The following is a 24,103-nucleotide window of genomic DNA, read 5'->3' on the forward strand; positions in this document are numbered from 1 at the left end:
AAGGCATGTTAAAAGAAAAATCTTAATATCAAAGCAAAGCAAAAAAAAAAAAAAAGCCCTTAAAGTGGCATCTGTATATCCATCAGCTACACAGATGAGGAGGTTGGAATTAGCTGGAGTCTGGAGGGAGGGTATTTCCTTCAATGTCAGTTCCTTCTCCCCAGGATTTAAATGTAGAAACTGTTCAGAGAACAGCTGAGTTGGGGTGAGACAGGAATAGTGCATCTCCAGCAGGCTCAGAGCCCACGTTGCCATCCAGTTCTGGCTCTGCCCTGCTCAGCTCTGTGGCTTTGAGCAAGTGACTTAACTTCTCTGTGCTTTGGTGTCCTTGTTCTCAAGTGTTGTTATGAAGATGGAAGGGATTTAAATATATCCATATGTATTGTTGGAGAAGGAAATGGCAACCCACTCCAGTATTCTTGGCTGGAGAATCCCATGGACAGAGGAGCCTGGCAGGCTATAGCCCATGGAGTGGCAGACAGAGGAGCCTGGTGGGCTACAGCCCATGGGTGGCAAAGAATCAGACACAGCTGAGCATGCATGCACACATATGTAACATGTTCAGAGTTTTGCCTGGAACAAGGCAAGTGTGTTGTGTACATGTGGGCTGTTCCTGTAGGGTCGTACGTAACAGGGCCTTCACACTGACTGGGTGATGCTGACTTCCCAACAGTCCTCCCCATCAAATGAGCCGGCAGGACCGGGTGAGGGGTGAACCCTGGGACCCGCTTTCTCACCTGAGGTTTTCTGTCTGGTACCTTCTGCCTGACTCAGCCCTTCTTGGGTCTCTCAGGAGCCGGTGGCCAGTGGGATTCTGTGAGCAGGTGAGGTCACTGCCTTCTTTCTCATGAACCAGGATTGCTGTTACAGATGGATAAACTTAAAAAAAAAACACATCTTATTTAGTGCTCAGTATTTAAAAATTATGCCAATTGCTTTAGTGGCTCAAGATCAGCCAAAGAAAAAAGGGGGAAAAATTTGCCTTTCAACAGAGTGATCCAAAAAGCTGAAATTCCCCCTTGCTCCACCCTGCACCCATAGGCTTATTTATGGCTTTCTTTTCGGAATTCCTTCCTTTGGTGGTGAAGACAGGCACGGCGCCTTTGAAGTGGGCCAGACATGTTTTCTGCATGTGTGAGCGGCTGTGGTCTCTGCAGGCCTGGTGCAGATAAACCGGTTTCCCTACGATTTCCAGCCATTGGTGAAGGATCCATGTCCTGCAGGACTGTGCAAACGATTTGATCATGGCGGACAAATAAGGGGGCTTCACACGCAGTCTCTCAGCCCCTGGGAGTGCTGGCCTTCAGGCCGCTGCAGGCTCTGTGGCCCAGGACCCGCTGCGCTGGCCCGCAGGCTCAGCATTGCTCTCTGTCCTGTCTGCATCAGAGTGGCCGCCGTGTCGGAAGCTGCTCTGCATCAGTTCCGTGTCGAGGAAGCAAGTCCCACAGCTCAGAGGAACGAGCACAGGGGCCGGGTCTCCACGTGTCAGCCTAGGTCCCAGACAGAGCGTCCACCTCGGGATTCCGTTCCCATTGCGGTGACGGGTTGGTCCTACTGAACTTTTGGCCTCGCCTTTCCTGCTTAGAGCAGAACCTATGATTCTGTAATTACATATCAATTAATGTGACAACTCACGGACCAAGTACAACCAACATGCAGGAGGCCCTTGGTAAACTTTACTGCCGTGACTCTCATGATCACATGTGGCTTTAAACAGGGATTTCAAAGGAGTTCCCTGGTGGCCTGTTGGTTAGGATCCAGACTCTCACTGCTTCAGCCTGTGGTCAGGAAACTGAGATCCTGCAAGCCACAGCCAAAAAGACTCAGAAAACCATGATTTCAGAGAAAAACAGCCTCTGAGATGGCATCAGCGATTCTCCTCTATGCAGTCTTGTCCAGGACTTTTCCTTTCTCTGAGTTAATATTCCTAACACTCTCCGGTCTGCACCCACTGAGGTCCCCATATCATGTCTCTCCTTCCCTACAAAGTCAATACCCAAGAAGTTGGCTTGGCTGACTTTTCCTAACTTTCCTTTAACCACCGACCCTCCACTGCAGTCTCCGCCACTAACAGCCACTGGAACCGTGGCTTCTTCCCACAGCCATGCCCTTGGGAAGCACATTGGCCCTTTACTGCTCCGGGTCATGTGGCCCCTTGGCTCTGTCTGCCCTGACCACTGTGATGTCCAGAAGGGTGGCCCCTGGACAGATAGTTATTGAACCAGGCAAATACATTGTTCATTTAATTATGTAGCACTTAAATTTAAAGCAGCTATCAAAAAACTGTTCAGTATGACTGCACCACTTGGGTGTGTGTATCTAGTGTTTTCAATTGCAAAGGCTATGAAATCTAAACACAGAGCAAGAATTTCTGATGAAAATCCAGCATCTGAAGGGAGATGTGCTGAAGGGTAAAACACACACCAAGTTTCTGCGATCTGTTTCGAAAAGAAGATCGTAAAATCTCCCAGTACAGTTTATATAGATTACATTTTGAGATCATAATATTTTGGCTGTGTGGGATTAAATGCAATTTATTATTAACATTTATTTCACCTGTTTGATTTTCTTTTTAATGTGGCTACTAAGTAGAACCTTTGTGGTTGGCATTTTATTTTGAGAACTTTTAAGATCTAGTCTCTTATTGTTTAGTTGTGAAGTTGTGTCCGACTCTTTGCGACTCCAGGGATAGCCCGCCAATCTCCTCTGTCCATGGAATTCTCCAGGCAGGAATACTGGAGTGGGTTGCCATGCCCTTCTCCAGGTGATCTTCCCCACCACCAGGGATTGAACCTGAAACTCTTATGTCTCCTGCATTGGCAGGTGGGTTCTTTACCACTAGGAATCCCCTTGTATTAATTATATATATACAATTAATATATTCTATTGAAATTTAAAACCATGACAGTAAAATTGTTCTGGTGAATGTCGAACTTGTACGAAAGTCCTGTCAACCAGATGTGGAATTTTGCTGGCATTTCCTGGGATAACAAGACTTCTGGATTCTCCTCCCCTCACAATGGAGCTTCTGCTCCATCCATCAGGATGGCCTGGACACTCCAATCAACTAAGGAAATAATCAGCACCATGCTCTCAGGGGATCTGTTGATTTCTGGTCCATTTGTTATTCATAACAGATCAGACGGTTTCCACCCATCTGGACAGGTTTTATTCATCAGTGTGTGTGTCACACGTGTGCACAGAAAAAAGACTTGCCAGGTTTCATTAAGCAGAGCCTTCAAGGAGCACATGAGATGCTTTGTTTCTTTTAGGAGAATACCTGGTGCGCACCGCCTTTGATCTGGGCACGAGATTAGTGGTGAGTCAGATGGACCCTTGTTAGTGCGGAGTCAGATGGAGCAACGTTCCGATGTCACAGGTGAAATTGCTGAGGCCGAGCTGCCCAGGAGTGACGTTAGTTCAATAACTTAAAGCCACATGTAGGAAGAGGGAAAGGCCTTCGCATTGAAAGCCTGTCCACGGTTTGCTGGACCAACGACAGGAGGTGAATTTCAGTTTGTCAATATTCTAAGTGTGCTTTGGGGCAAGACTCGTTGACTGGGCAAGAAAAAAGCATTATTTTACTCATGTACACGTCTCTGAAAAATTTCCTGAAGTTGGAATGAAAGAGGACAAGGTAGAGAGTGTTAAAGAAGTCGTTCAAAACAAAACAGGCCATGGTGCCCAGACCTGGACCTTAACCCAGGGAGGCATCAACTCTCCTTCAACCAGGGAATTCTTTCAGGCTGTGTCTGAGGGTATAACTGTGGACACACAGGTCCCAGGGGTGATGGGTGACCCACTGTAGGTGTGTTTCACTGAAGGAGCAACCCCTGTGCGACTGGGAAGGGGGCACGAGGTGGTGGCTGTTTCCTCGCTCATCAGATGGCCTAGGTCAAGCCAGAAGCCATGGGGCAGCTTACAGACCAGGGCAGCTCTGGGTCCCAGGCATCTCCTCGTCATCAGTGTCTCCTGCGGGTCACCCACGTGATCCCAGCTGGAGACGGTGATGCTGTCCCTGTCTGTCTCCCCAGCAGGGCCCTCTTCTCTCCCTGGGGCCCAGCCCTGCTGACCTCTGGCTGAGCACCAGCCCCAGAGGTGGCTCACTGGGCTCTGGGGCCCGTCTTGCAATTAACCCCAATTTCCAAAACAGCTCAAGTGGTCTGTGGCAGGAACACACCTTTGACGTTTCTGAGAAGAGTACTCTGGGGAGAAAGGCAGTGGGCTCTTCTCTGCCCCAGAGATAATGACAGGAGGCGAGAGTGTGCACTGGAGGCTGGTCCAGGGACATGCTGCTGGGGTGGGTGCCCGACCTTGGTCGCTGTAACTGAAGACCAGGGGGAGTCTGGCTCAGAGAATCTTGGAATCAGGTAGGCTGTCTCTTTACCACATGTATGGTGTTGCCGCTCGGCAGCTCCTGACAGGAGACCAGATCTCAGAACAGTGATGGCCCTGGTTCAAGCCCCAACCCACCTGCTGCTGACAACTCTTGACCTCTGACAACCTACTTACTCACCTCAATTGAAATATGAGGGAAAGAGCAATTCCGGTGTTACTGGTTATTTGGATATTTAAGCCACATGATTTTTGTTTCAATGCCATGTAGTCCACAAAGTGTTACACAAATGTTCTCTTTGTTGATGTTCTTTAAAAGGGCTTTCCTGGTGGCTCAGATGGTAAAGAATCCGCCTGCAATGCAGGAGACCTGGGTCCAGTCCTTGGGTGGGGAAGATCCCCATGGAGAACGGAATGGTAATCCATTCCAGTATTCTTAAAATAGTAGAACAATGGGTTTCCACTTATCTGTCTCTAACAATGTTGTGGAAGGAAAGACATGGATGCATTGAAAGTCAAACCGCACTCAAAACAGCAGGTGAAAATCATCACCATTCCCTGGTGACCAGCCATTGAAGACACTAGGATTGATGTCACAGGCTTGTCTCTGCCTCATCTGAGGCAGGCCCAGTCTGGACCAGTGGGAACCTTCAGAGAGAAACAGGCAGGGACCAACACACACCGATCCTCATGTAAAAGGGAGAGAAACTCCCCAGCTCAAAGCCAGGGAAGCCAGGTCCTCAAGGCCTGCCCCACTCCCAAAAAGAAAGGATGGGATTTGTTATTTTAAAAGATATAAAGACCAAACTCAAGCAGGATCCTGCATGGAAGTTTCTACCAGGCTATGTTTCTCAAAGACTCCTTCTCACGATCATTTCAAATCGGCTGAATTCATAAAATTTTACTGTGCGGTGCTGACCTCCTCTCATTCAGAGGTGTTCTGAGCAGTCTGACACTTATCAGAGCGCTGTGATCTGAGAACGCAGGGCAGCGCTGTGGACTTTGGTGACTGCATTTGCAGACGAGGTCCAGTGAAAATCTATCCTGTTCTTGAAGGCCCACCTGCGTGGGGTGGGAGCACTTTTACCTCTGAAGGCAGGCCCAGTGGTGTCCCAGCTGGTGTGGTGATCGCAGGACAGCCTGGTCTGCACCAGGAGGGTGGGGAGAGGATGCAAGGACAGGTGGCAGGGGGTGGAAGCAATGACTCCAGAGGTTTGGGGGACAGCAGGGCCCCATGAGAGGCTCCCTGGAGCAGGCGGTCATGAGACAAGGAGGCTGCTGTTTCAGACATGTGGCCCCCTGCAATCTGGCACCCACCCCTCAGAACCACAGTTTGTAGGGCCACCTGGGGGCAGAGGCTGCTGTGGCCCCTCCCCCCCGGGAGGGGTTCTGACCCGTGTGGCCTGCGGCGGGCTGGGACGTCAGACAGGTGCTGGGGGTCAGGAAAGGGGTAGAGGTGATGCAGGGGGTGGGGGGTCATTCAGGAAGGTGCTAGGGGGTCAGACGGGTGGGGAGTGAGGCAGGGAGCAGGGGGGTCAGGCAAGGGGACTGATGCCCTGGGGAGTCGTGGGTCCTGAGGAGGCACCAGTCTCCCTTTCTGTCTCCAGTTATCCTGCTGAGGAGCTCTGCAGGGACATCAATGCCAGGCCAGCCCGAGGAGACACTCCAGAGACCCCCACACTTTGCGCACAGTAGGGTCTTCGTGGGCATTTATCCATCTGAGCTGTTTATTCCTACGTGGTGGATCCTATCTCACCCCGGCCATCCCAGTGGATAGGAATTGACTCCTTGTACCAGAAACGCTCATGGTTACCAGGTCCCCTGATCTTTTTCAGTCACTTGAGACACTTTTCGCTTTGTAATTTAAAAAGCCCACAAGTTCAGTTTAAAGAGCCTCTCAGCTGTGCAGGCGGGAGGAGCCCGGGGACCCCACCTGCTCACAGGCTCCTCAGGAGAGTTCGGACAAGAGGTGAGAACCCACGTTCAGGGAGGCTGAGAAAGCATCTTCCTTCTCCCCGGGGCTGGTGGAGGGGAGTAGAGCGGGGACCCTCTTTTCCTGGACCCCTGGTCTCCACTGCAGGTCAACATCAGCTCCTGGAGGTGACCTTGTTTCTAGTCAGGTGATTGCTGCCAGGAGCCCAGGAGCTGGCTCCCAGGTGGATGAAAGCTGGGCGGAGGGGGTGGAGGCTCCTCCGAGGTGCTGGGGGAGGGCAGGGTGGAGGAGGGCTAGGGTGGGAGGGCTGTGAGCCCAGGCTCCCTATGTGAGCAAATGTTACAGATTTGTGTGCAAATCACTGAGACCTTTTTCTTTTTTGGATTCTGATAATTATTTTTTTCTTAATCTATTTATTTTTAATTGAAGGATAATTACAATATCGTGTTGGTTTCTGCCATACAACATCACTGAGATTTTAACTATATGTATTTCTGCTGCTGCTGCTAAGTTGCTTCAGTCGTGTCCGACTCTGTGCAACCCCATAGACGGCAGCCCACCAGGCTCCCCCGTCCCTGGGATTCTCCAGGCAAGAACACTGGAGTGGGTTGCCATTTCCTTCTCCAATGCATGAAAGTGAAAAGTGAAAGTGAAGTCACTCAGTCGTGTCCGACTCTCAGCGACCCCATGGACTGCTGCCTACCAGGCTCCTCTGTCCATGGGATTGTCCAGGCAAGAGTACTGGAGTGGGTTGCCATTGCCTTCTCCGATGTATTTCAGCAGTTTGAGTTAAAAGATCAGACCAGAGGCTGGGCCTGCTAGTGTGAGTCAGCAGCTGGTGTTGCCCCAGTGGGTCAGATCGTTGGATTTGGAAGTGCATATATGGAGATCGCTAGACCTAACCCTTCACTGTTAGATGTGGTATGACCCAGGCGCAGGGAGGGGAACACGTCCTCAGATACAGCCTCCCCTGACTCCCTGCTCCCACGCCTGGCTTCCTCCTGCCAGGTCCTGCCCAGGCAGGCGGCCTCCTGCCAGAGTGATCAGCGATGCCTGGCATCGGGGTGGGGGTGGGGAGCCTTTGCTAGAAGCTGAGCTGGAAGAAGCGAGGGCGGGTCGTGCCCTGCTTCCAGGGAGGAGGTGGGGAGGCAAGAGCCTCTGCTTGTCCCCTTCTCTGTGGCCCCCGCCGGAAGCAGCAGGAGAGCTTTCAGCAGCTGTGGGGAAGTGCACATGGGCTGGCGCTTTGTGTCCTTTCCAGGACATTTGATTAGCTTCCTCAACTTTATATATAGTTTTCCAGGAACAGGCTGATGAGCTTCTCAACACAGGGATATTAATACCCCAAGCAAAGCACATGAAGGAAAACAGCCACCAGGGTGGGACCGTCGGGAGATGGGGAGGGGGAGGAAGAGAGGGACTCATGGCCATGGAGAGAAGGGACACAGGTACGCCAGGGCACCTGCTGTGGATTGCGAATGATCTGTTTTATAAGCAGCTTAGAATCCCAGGATTCTCTATAGCCCACAAGGTGACAGGAAAAGTTGCTTCTGATGATTGAATTTCATATAATGTCATAACTTTATATATTATTGTCTGATACTCAGTGGACAGGAATTTGAGCAAACATCAGGAGATGGTGAAGGACAGGGAATCCTGGCGTGCTGCGGGTCATGGGGTCACAAAGAGTCGGACGTGATTTAGTGACTGAACAGCAACATCTGATACTCAGCATATTGGGGTCAGCATGTGGGGACTACTTAGCAGTAGTTTCCACTCCCAGGTGGAGCAAGTGGTAAGGCACCCGCCTGCCAACGCAGGAGACATAAGAGCCTCAGGTTTGATCCCTGGGTTGGGAAGATCCCCCAGAGGAGTGCATGGCAACCCACTCCAGTGTTCTTGCCTGGAGAATCCCATGGATAGAGGAACCTGGTGGGCTACAGTCCATGGGGGTTGCAAAGACTTGGACATGACTGAAATGACTTAGCACAGCACAGTACCACTCACAGACAAGCTCCCCCCTCCCACCCCGCCCCTGCAGGTTGCTAACCCTCCATCATGGTGTTGAGAGAACCCGAGACGGAGCCTCAGCTCAGCCCGTGCAGAGGCAGAGCCATCCCTGGAGGGTAGGGCACTGTTTTAGGAAGACAATCTGGGGGCAGCTCCACAGTGGAAAATCCCTGGTTCTGTGAGCATCCAGGGTTAAAAAAAAAATGTGGACTTATTTCCTCTAGGAGGCATGAATGAAAAACACGACTTTTATTGCACAACTGGAAAACTAACCAACATGGAGCTAAGGAAGACTGTCTTTGCTTAACTGAGCTTGACAAGAAAACTATCAAGCCTCAGCTTTGGGTAAGCAGCTTCACTTTTATCCTGGGTGAAAACTTGAAAGTAGCAAGTGAGTTTGTTCTCAGGGACACCTGTCACACACACAGAGTGGACACCTCATGTATTTGTGTGTGTGTTTGAGTTTGAGCCCCTACAAATGGGATGGTGGGTGTGGAAGCTGGATGAGGCAGGAAGGTGGGGCCCTGGCTGTGTAGGGGACATGCAGGTTTGTGGGACCAGCTGGAGAGAGGAGGAAGGTCTGGGGCTGCGGGCTGGGAAGGTTTGGGTCCCACCCCCAGGGGTCACCCTACCCTGAGAAATACTCCATCGAGGGAGCAGGAGAAGTAAGGGAGCTGTGTCTTCTGGGGTTGCTGTAACTTGGGAGGCTGGGAGCCCAGGTGACAAAGCCCATGTGACGTGTGGTCCCTCCCCAGAAGTGCACTGCCTGGAGCGCTGTGGGGATGATCCAGAAGAGATGCCCTATGTAAGCCCAGGGCCAGGATGAGGGAAGCCGGGCCCAGCAGTGCTTATGTGTGTAGGGCCAGACTCCACACATGTGGACACAGTGCCCCATATTCTGTAGGGGAAAAAGTAGGGTCCTGACTGGAGATCTTATAGAATCCTTGTGGACCAGACCAGGGACTATTGCAACGACTAGGGGTTTGAGGAGGGTCAGAGACCAGGGTCCTCTCAGGATCGAGGTGGGTGAAGGTGCCCACACCACGGGAACCACAGGGCTACAGCCAGGAAATTGGCCCACCCAGTTGCCCTCCCAGCAGGACTGAAATGCCACGGAATCTCAGGAGGGGAGGGGGCCCAGACGGCAGGGGTCTCGAGGGAGCCGCTGGGTGAGTCAGGGGCCGAGACACACTGCGGGAGGCAGTGTTCCCCACCCTCCTGCCCCCATTCACCTGCTCGAAGGCTGGCAGGTGTGACCTTTTTTGTAATCAGGGTCAGTGCAGACGTTGTGAGTTGAGCTCACATGGGAGCAGGGTGAGCCTGGAGTCCAGACGCCGTGTCCTTGTCAGAGCAGGAGAGGACGTAGAGATGCGTGTGGAGGAGGCCGCCTGGCCGACGGAGGCGCAGATGGATGCCACACGCGCCGAGGACCACCTGGAAGGGGCAGGAAGGGTCCTCCCTGGAGCCTTCAGAGTGGGCACCGCCCTGGCCACACTCTGATCTAACTTGAGGCCTCCAAGGCTGGGAGAGAGTATATTTCAGTTGTTTTAAGCCCCTGGTTTGTGGTCGTTTATTCCAGCGGCCCCAGGAAATGAGACCGAGAGGTTTATAACACCCGACTCCTGCGGCCTCTAAGGTGTCAACAGATTTATATCCAGACACTCACACAAGGGGAGAGGAGTCCGGGCAGCCTGTTCCTCTCTGGAGGCTAAGGACCAAAATTCACCAAATAGCGGCACGTTGAGGATTGCAGGGCTGCGTGAGGCCCGGTGTGAGGGGGTGCTCGCTGACAGTGGGGGTTCTGGAGAGGAGCCAGGGTGTGGGGGCATGACCACCACTCGGTTGCTGAGAGCGGGTCTGCAGTGAGGCGACTGTGAAGCAAGGCTGTGACTGCGCCCCACCCCCCCAGTCTCCCTCTTGGCTGTTTCCCAGGGAGACCGTGCCCTGGGGGAGGGGGAGATGAGACTTCGGCGGGGTGGGGGAGGGTATGCGAGCCTGGCTGGGACTCACGTGCCACCACAATCCATCAGCCAGGGGAGGGGGTGTTGGGGTCAGGTCCCCCGACAGCCGGCCAGGTGTGTCTCTGAGTCTGTCCCACGTGTATGTCTAGTTCTCGACTCCATCGTCTGGACGGACACACTTGGCAGAATTCCCACATTGCTCCTCTGACACATGGAGCGACCCACAGGCTTTCGGGTGGGAAAGGCCGAGTGGAAGACTCCAGAACAGCCTCTGGGCGTCCCTGGAACTGCAGAGCTTGGGGCCACTACCAGGGATGTGAAGGTCAGAGTGGTGCAGCCTGCCGTATTTCCGCTTACCTTGCCTGTTCTGCCCGTGCAGAAGATGAGTGGGTTTGAGGGACCAACTGTGAATCACTGTGGACCCAGTCAGATGGTGGCTCAGTGCAGGGGCTACTTCAGGTGCGTGTTCTCCGTGTCCTCCAGTGTCTGGTGGTATGCAGTCACTAGGCTGGAGGGCGCTTTTCCCACTGTACCTGTTGGAAAGGACCGCGAGAAGCAGTTTGCCTCCCAGCAGGGCTGGTGACACACCTTCGGTGAACTGACCATCTGTCCCTCCGCCACTGTATGATCCATGGGGCCTGTGATCCACGGGGCTCATGCTGGTCTCTGCACCAAGCAGGGTAGTGCACTGGCCTAGGACATCATGGTAACTGATGACCTCACGCTAACCGGACTCCAGGGACTGAGCTGGAGAGAAACAACCCAGACTCCGATAAGACCTGTGTGTGGCAGAGAGTGGACGTTGATCTCACAGAAACTCTGTGGACATCTTAAGGGGCCCAGTGCTCCAAAACTTGTCAGAAGGTAAGTTTTGTATCTCACACTGCCTCTGCTAAGAAGAAAACACAAAGTCCAGTGGGCTTTCTTGGAGCTTGAAGGCAGCAAATAATTCCTTTGGCCACATCACTCTGACCTATTTGCTGAGTGACCCTCGAGGCAGCTGGTTTTGGTGGGTCTCTCGGCAAAAGAAGGTTCTGCAGCTGATGGCCATTTAACTGGAAATTTAGCAACAAGCGAGGGAGGTGGGAGCCTCGGGGAAACTGATAAGACGTGTCTGCCGTCTCCAAAGGCCACGAGGCAACCCTTTTCATGTTTTACCCCCTAAGCACATGTTCATGGAACTGGGATTGAGTAAACAGGCTTCTAAGATGAATTTGGAGATATTTCTTATCTGGATCCCTAAACAAACAAACTGACCAGCCAGCCAACCCCAGAACACTATAAGGGTTACAGGAGTCTTAGTTCCAGAGATCCTTAAGGCTAGAGCTTACAGAAAATTCACTGAGCACCATTAAGTGTGTCTATCTTTGTAGGGTAGGGGACTTGTACGTGTTTATATCATGGAGGGAGCACAGTCATGAGACCAGAAGCTTGGTGCTTTCATAAGAGCTCTGATCAAACTAGGAAATCTAAGTTCTCATCTGGGTGTTCCCAGAAGAGTCGCTTACTCACTCTCTCTAGTTCAAAACTTCCTCATCTGCAAAACAAATAGGCGGGTTCAGATCAGAGGAGAGATTAATCTCCCGATTCAGTCCCAATCAACTGGAGACCAGGGGGGCGTGGGGACAGATGTCTGCCTGGAGCTCGTAGTTTAATGAGAACCAGCTCTTCAGACCATGATCTCTGAGGCTCAACTTTGCCACTTGTCAGTTTTGTGTTTGAGTTCCCATTCCCTCAGTTTTAAAGTGGAAATGCTATAGTGTAATACCTCCGTGATGTGGAGCTCATACCAGTTAAACGGGTGTCTATCAGGTTCTGAGAACTGTGCCTGGCACCTGGCCAGAGTTCAGGAAACGTTAACCGTTGGTGTTAGAGTCAGCGACAGTGTTGCCATCATTTAGTCCCTGCTTCCTGTTCCCAGGCGCCATTCTGTGCTCTGATGGCAGAACCCGCTGCCTGCATTTTAGAAATACTGACTCCTGGTTCCAGAACTGGAGATTTTGGTTCCATGGATCCAGTTTGGGAACAGGGATCTGTATTTCTGCAAAGTTTTTCAGATTCATGATGACTGGGAGCCTTGTTTTGAAATCTAGGCTCTTGCCAACACATACATGTACACACACACACACATGCAAACACACACACCTCAGGTAAACACTCCTACATTCACATCTGTGTAATAAAGTCTATTTAAAAACAGAGTTATAATTAGAAAATTCCTGAGTCTCACAATAAAACACTTCCTTATTTGTACCCGGCCTCTTCTACATGGTTGTGGTGGCCGAAAGTGCCCGGGTGAGGAAGCCCTGATTAAACTTCTTCATCTGACTTGCAAGAAGGCTTTGGGGAAAGACTCGCTTGGAGGAACGTAGGGGATGGTCGGCGTCTGGACACTACTGCTGGGTGATGGCACGTATCTGGCGCTTGGGACCAGTGGAACATACTCCCTCCGCCTTTCCCTCCAGATGTCAGAGGATGTGAGAGACAGCCCAACAGTGAGCCCTTGATCAGACTCTGGCCGATTAGAACCTGCAGCCCAGCAGGGCTCTCCGGTGTTTAGCGCAGATGTCCAGGTGTTTCACACTGCCCAACGGGCCTTTGGTCAAACAGGCCGTGGACCTTCTCGTCCTCTGCCCCTTACACACACGTGCCTTGGAGGCCCAGAATCAAGTGTGACAGCTGCACATGTGCGAGTGGGCATCCCAGAGTGGATGTGGTGGACACTGTCTGGCTTCCATGGAACCTGAATTAAGCAAACACCCTTCACATTCCTGCTAGGCTCTACTGAGCCTTCTCAAGGTTGCTGAAATTGAATTCAAAAGCCAAACACGTGCTCTGGCCGGGCTCATAGAGCAGCTGCCGATTGCAAACACATGGTTCAGCAATGCATGAGGTGCTCGGGGGTTTGGGGTTGCTGATTAAGTGGGATAATCACCAGAAACATCATTCAAATCCCTTGCCCTGTACACAAGCACATTTAAAAATTTTTCTTTCTTAAAAGCACCAAGTTAAAAAAAAAAAAAAAACTCAGATGAAAATGCTTAATGATCCTAAAGATGGAAGCTAAATTTTGGATTTGAATTTTACAGACATCAGTGGAAAATGCCACATAAAGCAGGATGCTGTGCACTTAGCTTGCTCTTGCAGCCTTGGGTGCAATTTCTGAAACAAGGGAGATTAAGATCCATGACCATAAAGAGTCTGATGAAGGTATCTTCGGGTCACAGGCAAGAAAGAAATCCAGCAGGAGACAATTCTGTTCCATCAGTCAGGGTTGCCTGTGGGTACCAGGTGCCGTCAAGCCACATGCTTGACTCAGAGAACAGTCTTGGGCATAGAGGGGGCCAGAGGAGGGGGTCACAACCTTGCATCCCCTCCAGAATCCTGGGTGGAAACACTTCATTACTGGCAAGTGTCCAAGTCCTTATCTTTGCCAAGTGACTCTCTGAGCAGGTCTGGTCTTAGCAGCACGGGGGAGGATGCTGTGGGTGGAGTTTGAACAAGGATGGTGGTCCCGCCACATGGAGGAAATGGAAATCTGCTGCACAGAGACCCTTGCTGATGACCAAGCCATTTCACCGTTGGGAATATTTTCTTTTGCTGTGTGCCACTAAGCTAATACCCAGCTGTGGGAAGTTGTACGGGTCAGATGGGCAGAGTGTGCCCAGTGCAGTTTGGAGGGCAAACAGTTTGCGTTACCTGTGCCCACAACTTTTTTGAAGTGACAGGGGTGTTGAACCCCACAGTGGGTCTGTCTGCCCAAGTTTCAGGGTTCCCAGTGAGGCCCTGGTTAGCAGCGAGGGCCACTCTGAATTAAAGCAGGGCACCACACGTGAGGATTTGTGTCCTGTTATGACCAACCTAGATAGCATATTCAAAAGCAGAGACATTACTTTGCCAACAAAGGTCCATCTAGTCAAGGCTATGGTTTTTCCAGTGGTCATGTATGGATGTGAAGAAAGCTGAGCACCGAAGAATTGATGCTTTTGAACTGTGGTGTTGGAGAAGACTCTTGAGAGTCCCTTGGACTGCAAGGAGATCCAACAAGTCCATTCTAAAGGAGATCAGTCCTGGGTGTTCTTTGGAAGGACTGATGCTAAAGCTGAAACTCCAATACTTTGGCCACCTCATGCGAAGAGTTGACTCATTGGAAAAGACTCTGATGCTGGAGGGATTGGGGGCAGGAGGAGAAGGGGACAACAGGGGATGAGATGTCTGGATGGCATCACTGACTCGATGGACATGAGTCTGAGTGAACTCTGGGAGTTGGTGATGGACAGGGAGGCCTGGTGTGCTGCGATTCATGGGGTCGCAAAGAGTTGGACACAACTGAGCGACTGAACTGATGCAGACGATTTTTTTTCACTTTGTTTCATTTCTCCCCGCCTCCAGTGCGAGAGTAGGGTCCATGGTAGCTCCTGGTTGTCCACAACAACGGGTTGTGGGTGGGCTCTGGGTTTACTGGCCTGTGGTGAACTGGCCCCTGGCTTGTGTGGTTCTCCCAGAGCCCTCTGCATCGCCATCATCTTTTATGTTTGCTAACATAAGATTACCCCACTGGAAAAGCCCCTGATGCTGGGAAAGATGGAGGGCAAAAGGAGAAGCAGGAGGCAGAGGATGAGACGGTTGGATAGCATCCACCAACTCAATGGACGTGAATTTGAGCAAACTCTGGGAGATAGAGAAGGACCGGGAAGCCAAGTGTGCTGCAGTCTATGGGTTTGCAAAAAGTCAGACATGACTGTTGAACAGCAACAACAAAAGTGTTCAGACTCTTGGTATTGCCTTTAGCTTTAGGTGAGAAAGATTGATCTCTGCTTGAGTGAGAGCAAGTTCTAGTGTTTCAGATCATCAGATTTTCAACGTCTGGTATCTTCTAATCACCTTGTAGTAGTGCATTTAATGATGGATTTATTGCATTTATTACAATCACGGACTGCTTCACAGTTACATCAGTAAACAGTGTTTCTACTCAAAGCTCTCCTGTAACTGCTGAGCAGTTGTGAACTTGCTCATCTTCCAGTCTCAGCACAGCGGGTCATGTACTCAGCAGTGATAGATGGTTCTAACTGCTTTTCTCCAAGTGTTTATTTCTGCATTTACTTACGCAGTAGGCATCTGTCTCCTGTGTATATGGCCTCTGTTCCAAATGTGCCAAACATGCCCCATCCAGTTCACATATGATCACTGCTCCCTGACATGTATGAGACCTCATGGTCCCAGGAGCTGTCAGATCCAGGGGGGACCCTTCATGTGCCCAGGACTTGGGGGGACTGGGTGCTGGTTATCAGCAACTTGGACTGCTTCCCTTGACCTCTGTGATATTTTGCTGTCCTTCTAACTCTGCTGACTCATCTCTTAAATGTCAGAATTTCTCAGAATTCAGCTCTTGGTCTTTTCCTCTCAAGCTGTTGCCCAGGCTGGGCCACCTCATCCTGTATGCCAATGACTCCTGCATCTTTCTCTCAAGGCTGACATTGCCCTGGAGACCTGCCCCCTGTCTCCACCCCCACCCCAAGGGGGTCTATCAGTCTCTGTCTGAGATTGATGTCAGCCCCCTGTGTTCTCAGGTTCTCTGAAAATTCCTCCTCCAGGAACTGTGTCCGTGTTGATCATGAGGGGGTCAGAGGTGTTCAAGATCAAACACTGAAGGTTAGTCTAATGTATTAGAGTGGATTTTCCCTGAAAAGCACAAATCTCTTACCTTGAAATCTTTCTGGAGTGACTGAGAAAGGGTGGCGTTAGGGCCACTTTCTTGGCAGGCCTTGGAGGGTGTTTGCCTCTCTGGGTGAACCATCCTGGGTGTCAGGGACCAGGAGAGTTTGGGAACCAGTCATATCTTATCCTGTTCCTGGTAGCTTGTCAGGCTGGGAGTGAGTGCACTGAGAAGATGGAGACGATGGGGTTCGAGGAGGGTCCCCACCCCTCAGCCCTAGGGCAACCGTTGCACATGGCGTTGGCTGCACAGAGTTCCCCGGCTGTGCTACATCCTGGGGTCTGTGCCCAAATCCACGAGGCTGCTGGAAACCCTCACTCATTCATTCATCAAATATAAGTGAAGGGGTGACCTGGCAACACCCCACCCCCTAGGCTTTTACCCGAAGGAACTGACACAGGGGCTCCAACAGGCATGTTCACAGCAGCCAGGAGACGCAAGCAGCCCAGATGCCCATTGATGGATGGATGGATAAATAAAATACGGTATACATATGCAATAGAGGGGTTTCCCAGGGAGCTCAGTGGTAAAGAACCCGCCTGCAGTTCAGGAGATGAGGGTTCGATCCCTGGGTTGGGAAGACCCCCTGGAGAAGGAAGTGGCAACCCACTCCAGTATTCTTTCCTGGAGAATCTCATGGTCAGAGGAGCCTGACGGGCTACAGTCCATGGGGTCACAAAGAGTCGGACATGACTGAGCATGCACACATATACGATGGAACATAATTCCACAGTACATAGAATGAAAACACAGATAAACCTTAACAACGTTATGCTCAGTGAAATAAACCAGAATCAAAACCACAAATAGGAGTCCACTTACATGAAATATTCAGAAGAGGCAAATTCATAGAGACAGAAAGTAGAGGTTTCCAGGGGCTGGGGGGAGAGAAGAGAGGGGAGTTATCACTGAAGGGGGACAGAGTTTCTGTCTGGGATGATGGGAATTTTGGAAACACATTGTGCTGATGGTTGCACAGTACTGTGAATGTAATTAATGGTTGAAACAGCTAATTATATATATATTTCACCAGAATAAAAAAATATGTAAATGGAGGGGTGACAGTTACCATTATGGTTCCTAGTGTGCTTCTGCACACCTGTGAGGGGGCGGTTCCGGGGCAGGAGTCAGGCCTGGTGGCACTGCAGCCTCCAAGTCCAGCCCCAAGGAGGATCTGGAGGTGGGTCTCAATGCTGAGCCGTGAGAGGCATCTTATTAATAATACGTGGAGAGAACTTTTTATTTCCCTGGGACTCAGGTGCCAAATTGGTAAGCCCCTTTTCACTCTACAAATGTGGGAGTTTACCCCTTCTTTTCGGAGAAGCCAATGGCACCCCACTCCAGTACCCTTGCCTGGACAATCCCATGGACGGAGGAGCCTGGTAGGCTGCAGTCCATGGGGTTGCTAAGAGTCAAACACGACTGAGTGTCTTCACTTTCACTTTTCACTTCTATGCATTGGAGAAGGAAATGGCAACCCACTCCAGTGTTCTTGCCTGGAGAATCCCAGGGATGGGGAGCCTGGTGAGCTGCTGTCTATGGGGTCGCACAGAGTTGGACACGACTGAAGCGACTTAGCAGCAGCAGCAGCATCCCTTCTTTGTGGAGGGGGCAGAGAGGCTGGCTGTGGGCTGTGTGAGTGTTCCCTGGTGACACGCTTTAGAGGGCCTGGCTGTGGAACGTGGTGTGGAGGACCCAGGACGTGTGTGGAAGCTGCACGTGGAAAATGGGGTGGAGGCGGCGGGGAGGCCTTGACTCTTGGTTCAGAGTGTGTGCTGGAGCCCAACAGGCTGAGGGTTCCTGAGCAGTGTGGATGGGAAAAGCTGACCTCCCGGGGGCAGGTGGATGCTTCCTGGGTAGGCTAGACTGTCCGGCAGCTCCCCGGAGGCCCACGTGACCCACTTGACTTCAGTGCGGGGCAGGCACTGGCATCCGCAGGTTGTAATTATGTTGATCATGATTCTTTTCCACCCCAGGCTCTCCTTTTTCTTCTTCATTTTTCTCCCCTTAAAAAAAAAAAAAAAAAAAAAAAACACACACACACACAGAAAAGCACTCCTCCCTGTTTCCTTCAAAGCTCTGTGGCATCTTCAGATCTGGGTACTTGAAAGCTAAGGCTGATCTTAATTTCCGATGGACGTAACGTGCGTTGGAAATTCTTTTCCACATCAAATTAAGTCTGTCTTGGACTGATTTCCTGGAAGTGTTTTTCATTAGAATAATAGTCCTCAGCTGAGAGATCAGAAGACCTGCTACCACAGAAGGGGAAACAGAAAAAGAGACAGGGTATCGTCAAGTGCGCCCCCCAGGAGGCACCCAGGGGACGTGGCCAGGGAGAAATGCTCCCATCTCCAGGCTGGTCCCCGGAAAGCGGCTCTGGGTCTGATGGGCTACCAGTAACTTCAGTAACAAAGCCTTTTTTTTTTTTTTTTCACTGAAAGCATAAAGAAGAGAGAAACTGAATTCAACCAGCCAACCCGCCAATCGAGTAGCCAAGTTCACTGTGCACCTACTGACTGCCCCCCCATCTGAGGTGCCAGGCATCTAACCATTAACAAGACAAAGTCTTGAACGAGAGTAAAACTCTCATGGGACTTGACTCGGGGACGAAGACAGAGCTCCTCCGTCTGTGGTGATTTCTTTCCTTGGTGGAAACATGCCCCTCTGTGCAATGCACACGCGCACACACTTGGCCTTGCCTACAAGGGTTCCAGGAGGGCGGAGGAAATCCTTGAGAAATTCTTTCTTCCTCCTCCCGTCTGAAACTTGACTTGTTTACTGCAGCCTGTTAACGGCCTTGAGAGTGTCTTTAATCCCTAGCCAGGGTCTTTAAATGTAATACATCAATAACAGGTAATTACTCACTTTGACCTCCTTGCTCTTTCCCTGTGCCCTGCAGGGTGAGCCTTGGAACTTCCAAGTCCTGTAGCAGATTCTTCCCATCAAAGTGTCAGAGCTCGGAAGGCGCACATCGGGGTACTGGTGCGCTGGCTTTAATCCATCCCCCACCCCCTCCTCTCATCCCAGCCTCGTGGTCACTGTCGGGGGCTGGCGTTCTACCTGCAGGTTTAAAGTCGGCACCACTGCAGGCCCAGACGAACTGGCCCCGTGCACCCACCTGCTGCCCCGAAGGGTTGTATGCGGCTGGTTAGTTGCTCCCAGCCTGTCAGGTTGTTCCAGTTTTGTATGTTCAGGAAAATCCTGTTAAGTTCAAAACTTCCTTTTGCCCCAAACGGATCTTTGCTCTGAGAGGCCTGAACACAATGGTCGGAGGAGCTCGCTCCTTGGTTTGGTGCCTGGAGCTCCTGTAGCAAGATTCCCAAGGCGGCAGGGTTTGTTTGTTCTGTTGCCAGCTCAGGGCTGGACGGCCTGGTCCCTGGCTCTGGTGAACTGCTGGATCAGCCCTGTCCTGAGGACAGCGTTGTGCGCCGTCTATGGGCGAGGATGTGTCTCCCCCACGGAAGCCACGTGCATAGCCTGCCTTCCCTTCCTGACACGTGGGAAAGTGAAAGTGTTGGTTGTTCAGTTGTGTCTGACTCTTTGTGACCCCATGGACTGTAGCCCACCAGGGGCCTTCATCCGTGAAATTCTTCAGGTAAGAATACTAGGGTGGATTGTCATTCCCTTCTCCAGGGAATCTTCCCGACCCAGCAATCGAACCCAGGTCTCCTGCGTTGCAGGCTGATTCTTTATGATCCGGGAAGCCCATACATGTGGGAATAGCCACACAAATGTTCTAACTTCATTGCTAAAGCATTGCATTAAATGCTGCAGGCTTGGTTCTCTGTTCAAATGACATCCTTACCGCCCACCCCAGGCTCCCTTGTGTGGATGAAGAGATGTCCCAGACATCAGCTGAGGCAGGGACACTAATGACCATAAATGCTGATCACTCAGAGGAAGTGAAGTCATAGTGTGCCGAGTCTTGTCAATACATCCTACCTGGGGCTCCCACAGAAGTGACATAAGCAGTGAATGAGGAACCCACTGGAGGCTTAAGGGTTGGCCCCACCAGGGCTTCCCTGGTGGCTCAGAAGGTAAAGAATCCTACTGCAATGCAGGAGACCTGGGTTCGATCCCTGGGTTGGGAAGATCCTCTGGAGGAAGGCATGGCAACCTACTCCAGTATTCTTGCCTGGAGAATCCCGTTGGACAGAGGAGCCTGGCAGGCTACAGTCCATGGGGTGGCAAAGAGTCAGACATGATTGAGCACAGCACAGCACAGAGTTAACTTGAGGGGAACACTGAACATATTTCCTGACACTGGAAGCAATACCTACGTTTCTAGACCCAAACAATCAAAACTGCACAATTGAATCCTGTGATGTTACTCAGACGGTTTCCGCACTTGCTAATGATAGAAACTCACTTTGAAGGTAGACACAACAAGGTCTTACAGGATGTTCTGGAGTTTCAGGGGGAGCTGTGACTAACAGAGTGGAAACTTTCACTTTTAAACCTGATTTCATCCTTAACCTTGCTGGTGACCTCTGGCCTCTCACCTACTCTTTTGGTGCCTGTTTCCCAGTGATTGTGATGGCTACGCCATATCAAAGGGGCCTCTACATGTCATGGAGACCTCACATGATAAGAAATATGTTTATACTGAAGAGTGCTGAGGACGTCAAACTCCGTCTCTACAGCATGTCCTGTATTTCAGTGGTCCCCAGCCTTTTTGGCACCAGAGACCAGTTTCATGGAAGACAATTTTTCCATGGACTGGGAGTTGAGGGGGGATGATTCAAGTGCATTACATTTATTGTGTACTTTATTTCTATTATTATTACTATTATTATTCTATTATTATTACAGCTCCATGTCACATCATCAGGCATTAGATCCGAGAGGTTGGGACCCCTGCTTTATTGTAATCAATGTGGTAAAAAGAAAAGTCATTTTTTGGATGTTATGGAGCTCCACATGCTTCTGGGCTGAAGCCCACTTTCCACAAGCTGACCATCAGCTCCCTAGCGTGCCCTGTCCAGTCAAAGACAAGCATCCCGAGAGGCACTGGGGGCATTCCATGGGAACGATGACCAGTAGTCTCTTCTGCCCATCACAGAATCTTCTGTAATTTTTTCCAGCAGAAATTAAAATAAAAGAGGATCTCCCTGGAGTGCCTGGCAGATGGTAAGTGCTCAGTAAACACTATTTATCACCATATCATTGTTGGTTTTTTTTGCCCAAGTCCCAGGCAGAGGAACAGCTGGTGGTTGATGTGAGGAACTCCTGGACCAAAGACGCGACCACCATTTTTTCCTTTCCTTTGGAAATAGACAGATCAAGCCACCAACATTCATTTCTCACAGATCAGTGCTTTTTATGTTAGGAAATCTTTTCTCTGATGTGCACACAAAAATCCTCCTTTTCCTTGATCCCTTCCAATTCTCAGTTCCTCATGGAAGGAAAATTTCTATCTGACTCAAACTTGTAGTTAAGTGCAAGAAAAAACTAATGATGTTCCTCTGTTAAGGAAAGAACAATCTGTAAGTTTTAACTAAAATTCAAATGATAAAGTTTAGATTAATCATCTCAGCAAATAGAAGCCAAATATCCATTGCTCTGAGTAGTTGACTACTCAAACATTGAGACAAGAATAATGTAAATTAGAAGATTTAAATATATTAATATATTTCACTTGCCTTTATATATTTATCTGTTGTTGTTCAGTTGCTAAGTCATGTCCAGCTCTTTGTGACCCCCATGGACTGCAGCAAGCCAGGCTTCTCTGTCCTTCACCATCTCTCAGAGTTTGCTCAAACTCATGTCCATTGAGTCAGTGATGCAATCCAACCATCTCATCCTCTGTCGTCCCCTCCTCCTCCTGCCCTCAATCTTTCCCAGCATCGGGGTCTTTTCCAATAAGTCGGCTATTCACATCAAGTGGCCAAAGTATTGTAGCTTCAGCTTCAACATGGGTCCTTCCAATGAATATTCAGGGTTGATTTCCTTTGGGATAGACTGGGTTGATCTCCTTGCAGTTCAAGGGATTCTCGAGAGTCTTCTCCAGCACCACAGTTTGAAAGCATCTATTCTTTGGCCTTCAGCCTTCTTTATGGTCCTATTCTCACATATATTTACTTATTGTTAAAGGTTTTTTTTTTTTTTTGGACCATTTTTAAAGTGTTTACTGACTTTGTTACAATATTGCTTCTGTTTTCAGTTTTGGTTTTTGGCCGAGGCATGTGGGATCTAGTTCCCTGGCCAGGGTTAGAACCTGCACTGCCCGCACTGGGAGGTGGAGTCTTAGCCGCCGGACCAGCAGGAACATTCCGACTTACTTTTCTCTCTCTCTATTCTGTACAGGCAAGCCAAGCACTCAGGCAGGTGAGACTTGCCATGCCTGCCTGAGTCCTGTGTCCAGGGTTCGGAGCTATTTCTGTGTTTTGAAGCACTGTTGTTCCTGACAACTACGGTTCACAAATGACTTGTGTCCAGCCTTTCTCAGAAATCTAGCCCTGGTCACGGGGAGGCCGATCCGGAGGAGAGACGGAGCTTGAGAAAGTGTGGGCTCTGTGCAGAAACCACCGCAACCAAGAAACTCAGCCTGTGCTTCCCTCATCATCAGTTTATTCTGAAATAGACTACTGTTGACCATGACAGAAACTTCCTGCTACTAAAAGAAGTGACGTGTTTGTCTGAGGAGTGAAACAAAGCCGACCCAGCTGGGTGGCCTGGGGCAGTATTGACCATGACTGATGACGACTCAGCTTTTCACTGTCCCAGAGCAGCAGAATTGAGCCTTACCTGTAAGGTTTTTGCAACCACCTGAGAGGGTGGAGGAAAGGACTGCCCTGTCCCACTCCGGCCTAGCTGTTGGAGACCCATGGCCTGCCTCACTGTTCACACAGGCAAAGCCAAGGTCCCTCCCCGGTGACCTTAGGGGACGCTCTGAAACTGGGGAGATCCTAGAACAAACTGTAGGAGCCTGTAGGAATGACGCATAATCATACCTTATAACATTTAAAACGTGAGATAATTAAACTCTTCATAATCCACTTGTGGTTTAGGATGTATGTCTCCTATAAGAATATTCTAATAATGCTTTATACATGGAAAATGTTCACTAAACATCTTCCATCAAAATCTCGCACAGAAGATTCTTTGGGTCCATGTCTGAACTACAGCCCATCGCTATGCGTGTCAAGTGTGGATTTGTTTATGGGAGAGTCTGGGCTGCTGTGCGTACAGGAAGCAGGTGTGTGACTTGGTTTGGGGTGACTTAATGTCACCTCCTCACTGTACTCCACTGCGTATGAAGAATCACAGGATTAATTTCTGGGTGTGGACGAGGGCCGATGGGGGGTTGCTTTATTATGTTCACCCTAGCCTCTCCCCAAGGGACAGTGTGAGCACGTGCTGCAGCAGACGCCGGATGCCAAAAATGCATCCAGAAGTGCCCTGGGACTCTGCCGTCCCCCCCACAAAATTTGAGACAGCTCTGTATTCTTGGTGAATGGTGTTTATTTGCTGTTCCAGCTCCTCTTCTGGCCTCAGCTCCCTCTGCCTTTAGGGCTGTCTGTGTCACCCCTGTCTTGGTCTGCGGTGCTGAGCACAGAGCATCTGGTCACACAACTGCTTCTGGTGCCAACACACGTTTTGTCTCCCATTGCTGTTAACTCTGCAGTGAAGAGGGGAGGTTGGTGGGGAATGTCCTGGGTCTTTCAGGTCCTACTTTGGTTTCATAGTCCCTGTAATCCGAGCTCCCCAAACTGAGTGCTTGGGTGATGACTGTCGGATGATGGCTTTATCCTAACCGGTTACAGGACAGTCACGTTTGGAGGTGTGTTTATGCTGTGATTGAAACAGGGGTGCTTAGAAGACCCTGGGGGAGTCTTGCGTGGACAGGCGGTGCTCCTGCTGCTATGAGGTCAGCTCCATGTGATGCCTGCCCCCTGCCCAGAGACCCCTGGTGCAGCTGACCTGTGGTGGGAAACCCACAGCTCTGTGTGCATGAGCCACTGCTGCTGCCCGTCTGAAATAGCCACGGCTGTCATGGGGGCGGTGGGAGAGGGTGGTCATGACAGAAGAAGGGCGGGGGCTCCCCTAGTGAGGCCTCGAGGCTACGGAAGAGGCAGACTGTCCGGAGGTTCATGGTGGCAGCTCTGACTCCATCCACCGTGGGCTGGGGGATCCGAGAGGTGCTTGGAA

At 50.6% G+C, this 24,103-nt stretch overlaps 1 long non-coding RNA gene across 1 annotated transcript; it reads right to left on the reverse strand.

The window, feature by feature from the left end:
- Positions 1 to 8,613: 8,613 nt before the first annotated feature.
- LOC147346149 (uncharacterized) lies at positions 8,614 to 11,254 on the reverse strand. Its single transcript, XR_015153970.1, has 3 exons — positions 11,119 to 11,254; positions 10,594 to 10,769; positions 8,614 to 9,709 (listed from the first exon to the last, which is right to left on the reverse strand). It is a non-coding gene; the product is annotated as an uncharacterized LOC147346149 (long non-coding RNA).
- Positions 11,255 to 24,103: the final 12,849 nt, after the last annotated feature.

Source organism: Bos grunniens, chromosome 24, assembly GCF_055505025.1.
Source record: "Bos grunniens cultivar Pamir isolate PY7600 chromosome 24, Bosgru_T2T1.0, whole genome shotgun sequence".
NCBI lineage: Eukaryota > Metazoa > Chordata > Mammalia > Artiodactyla > Bovidae > Bos > Bos grunniens.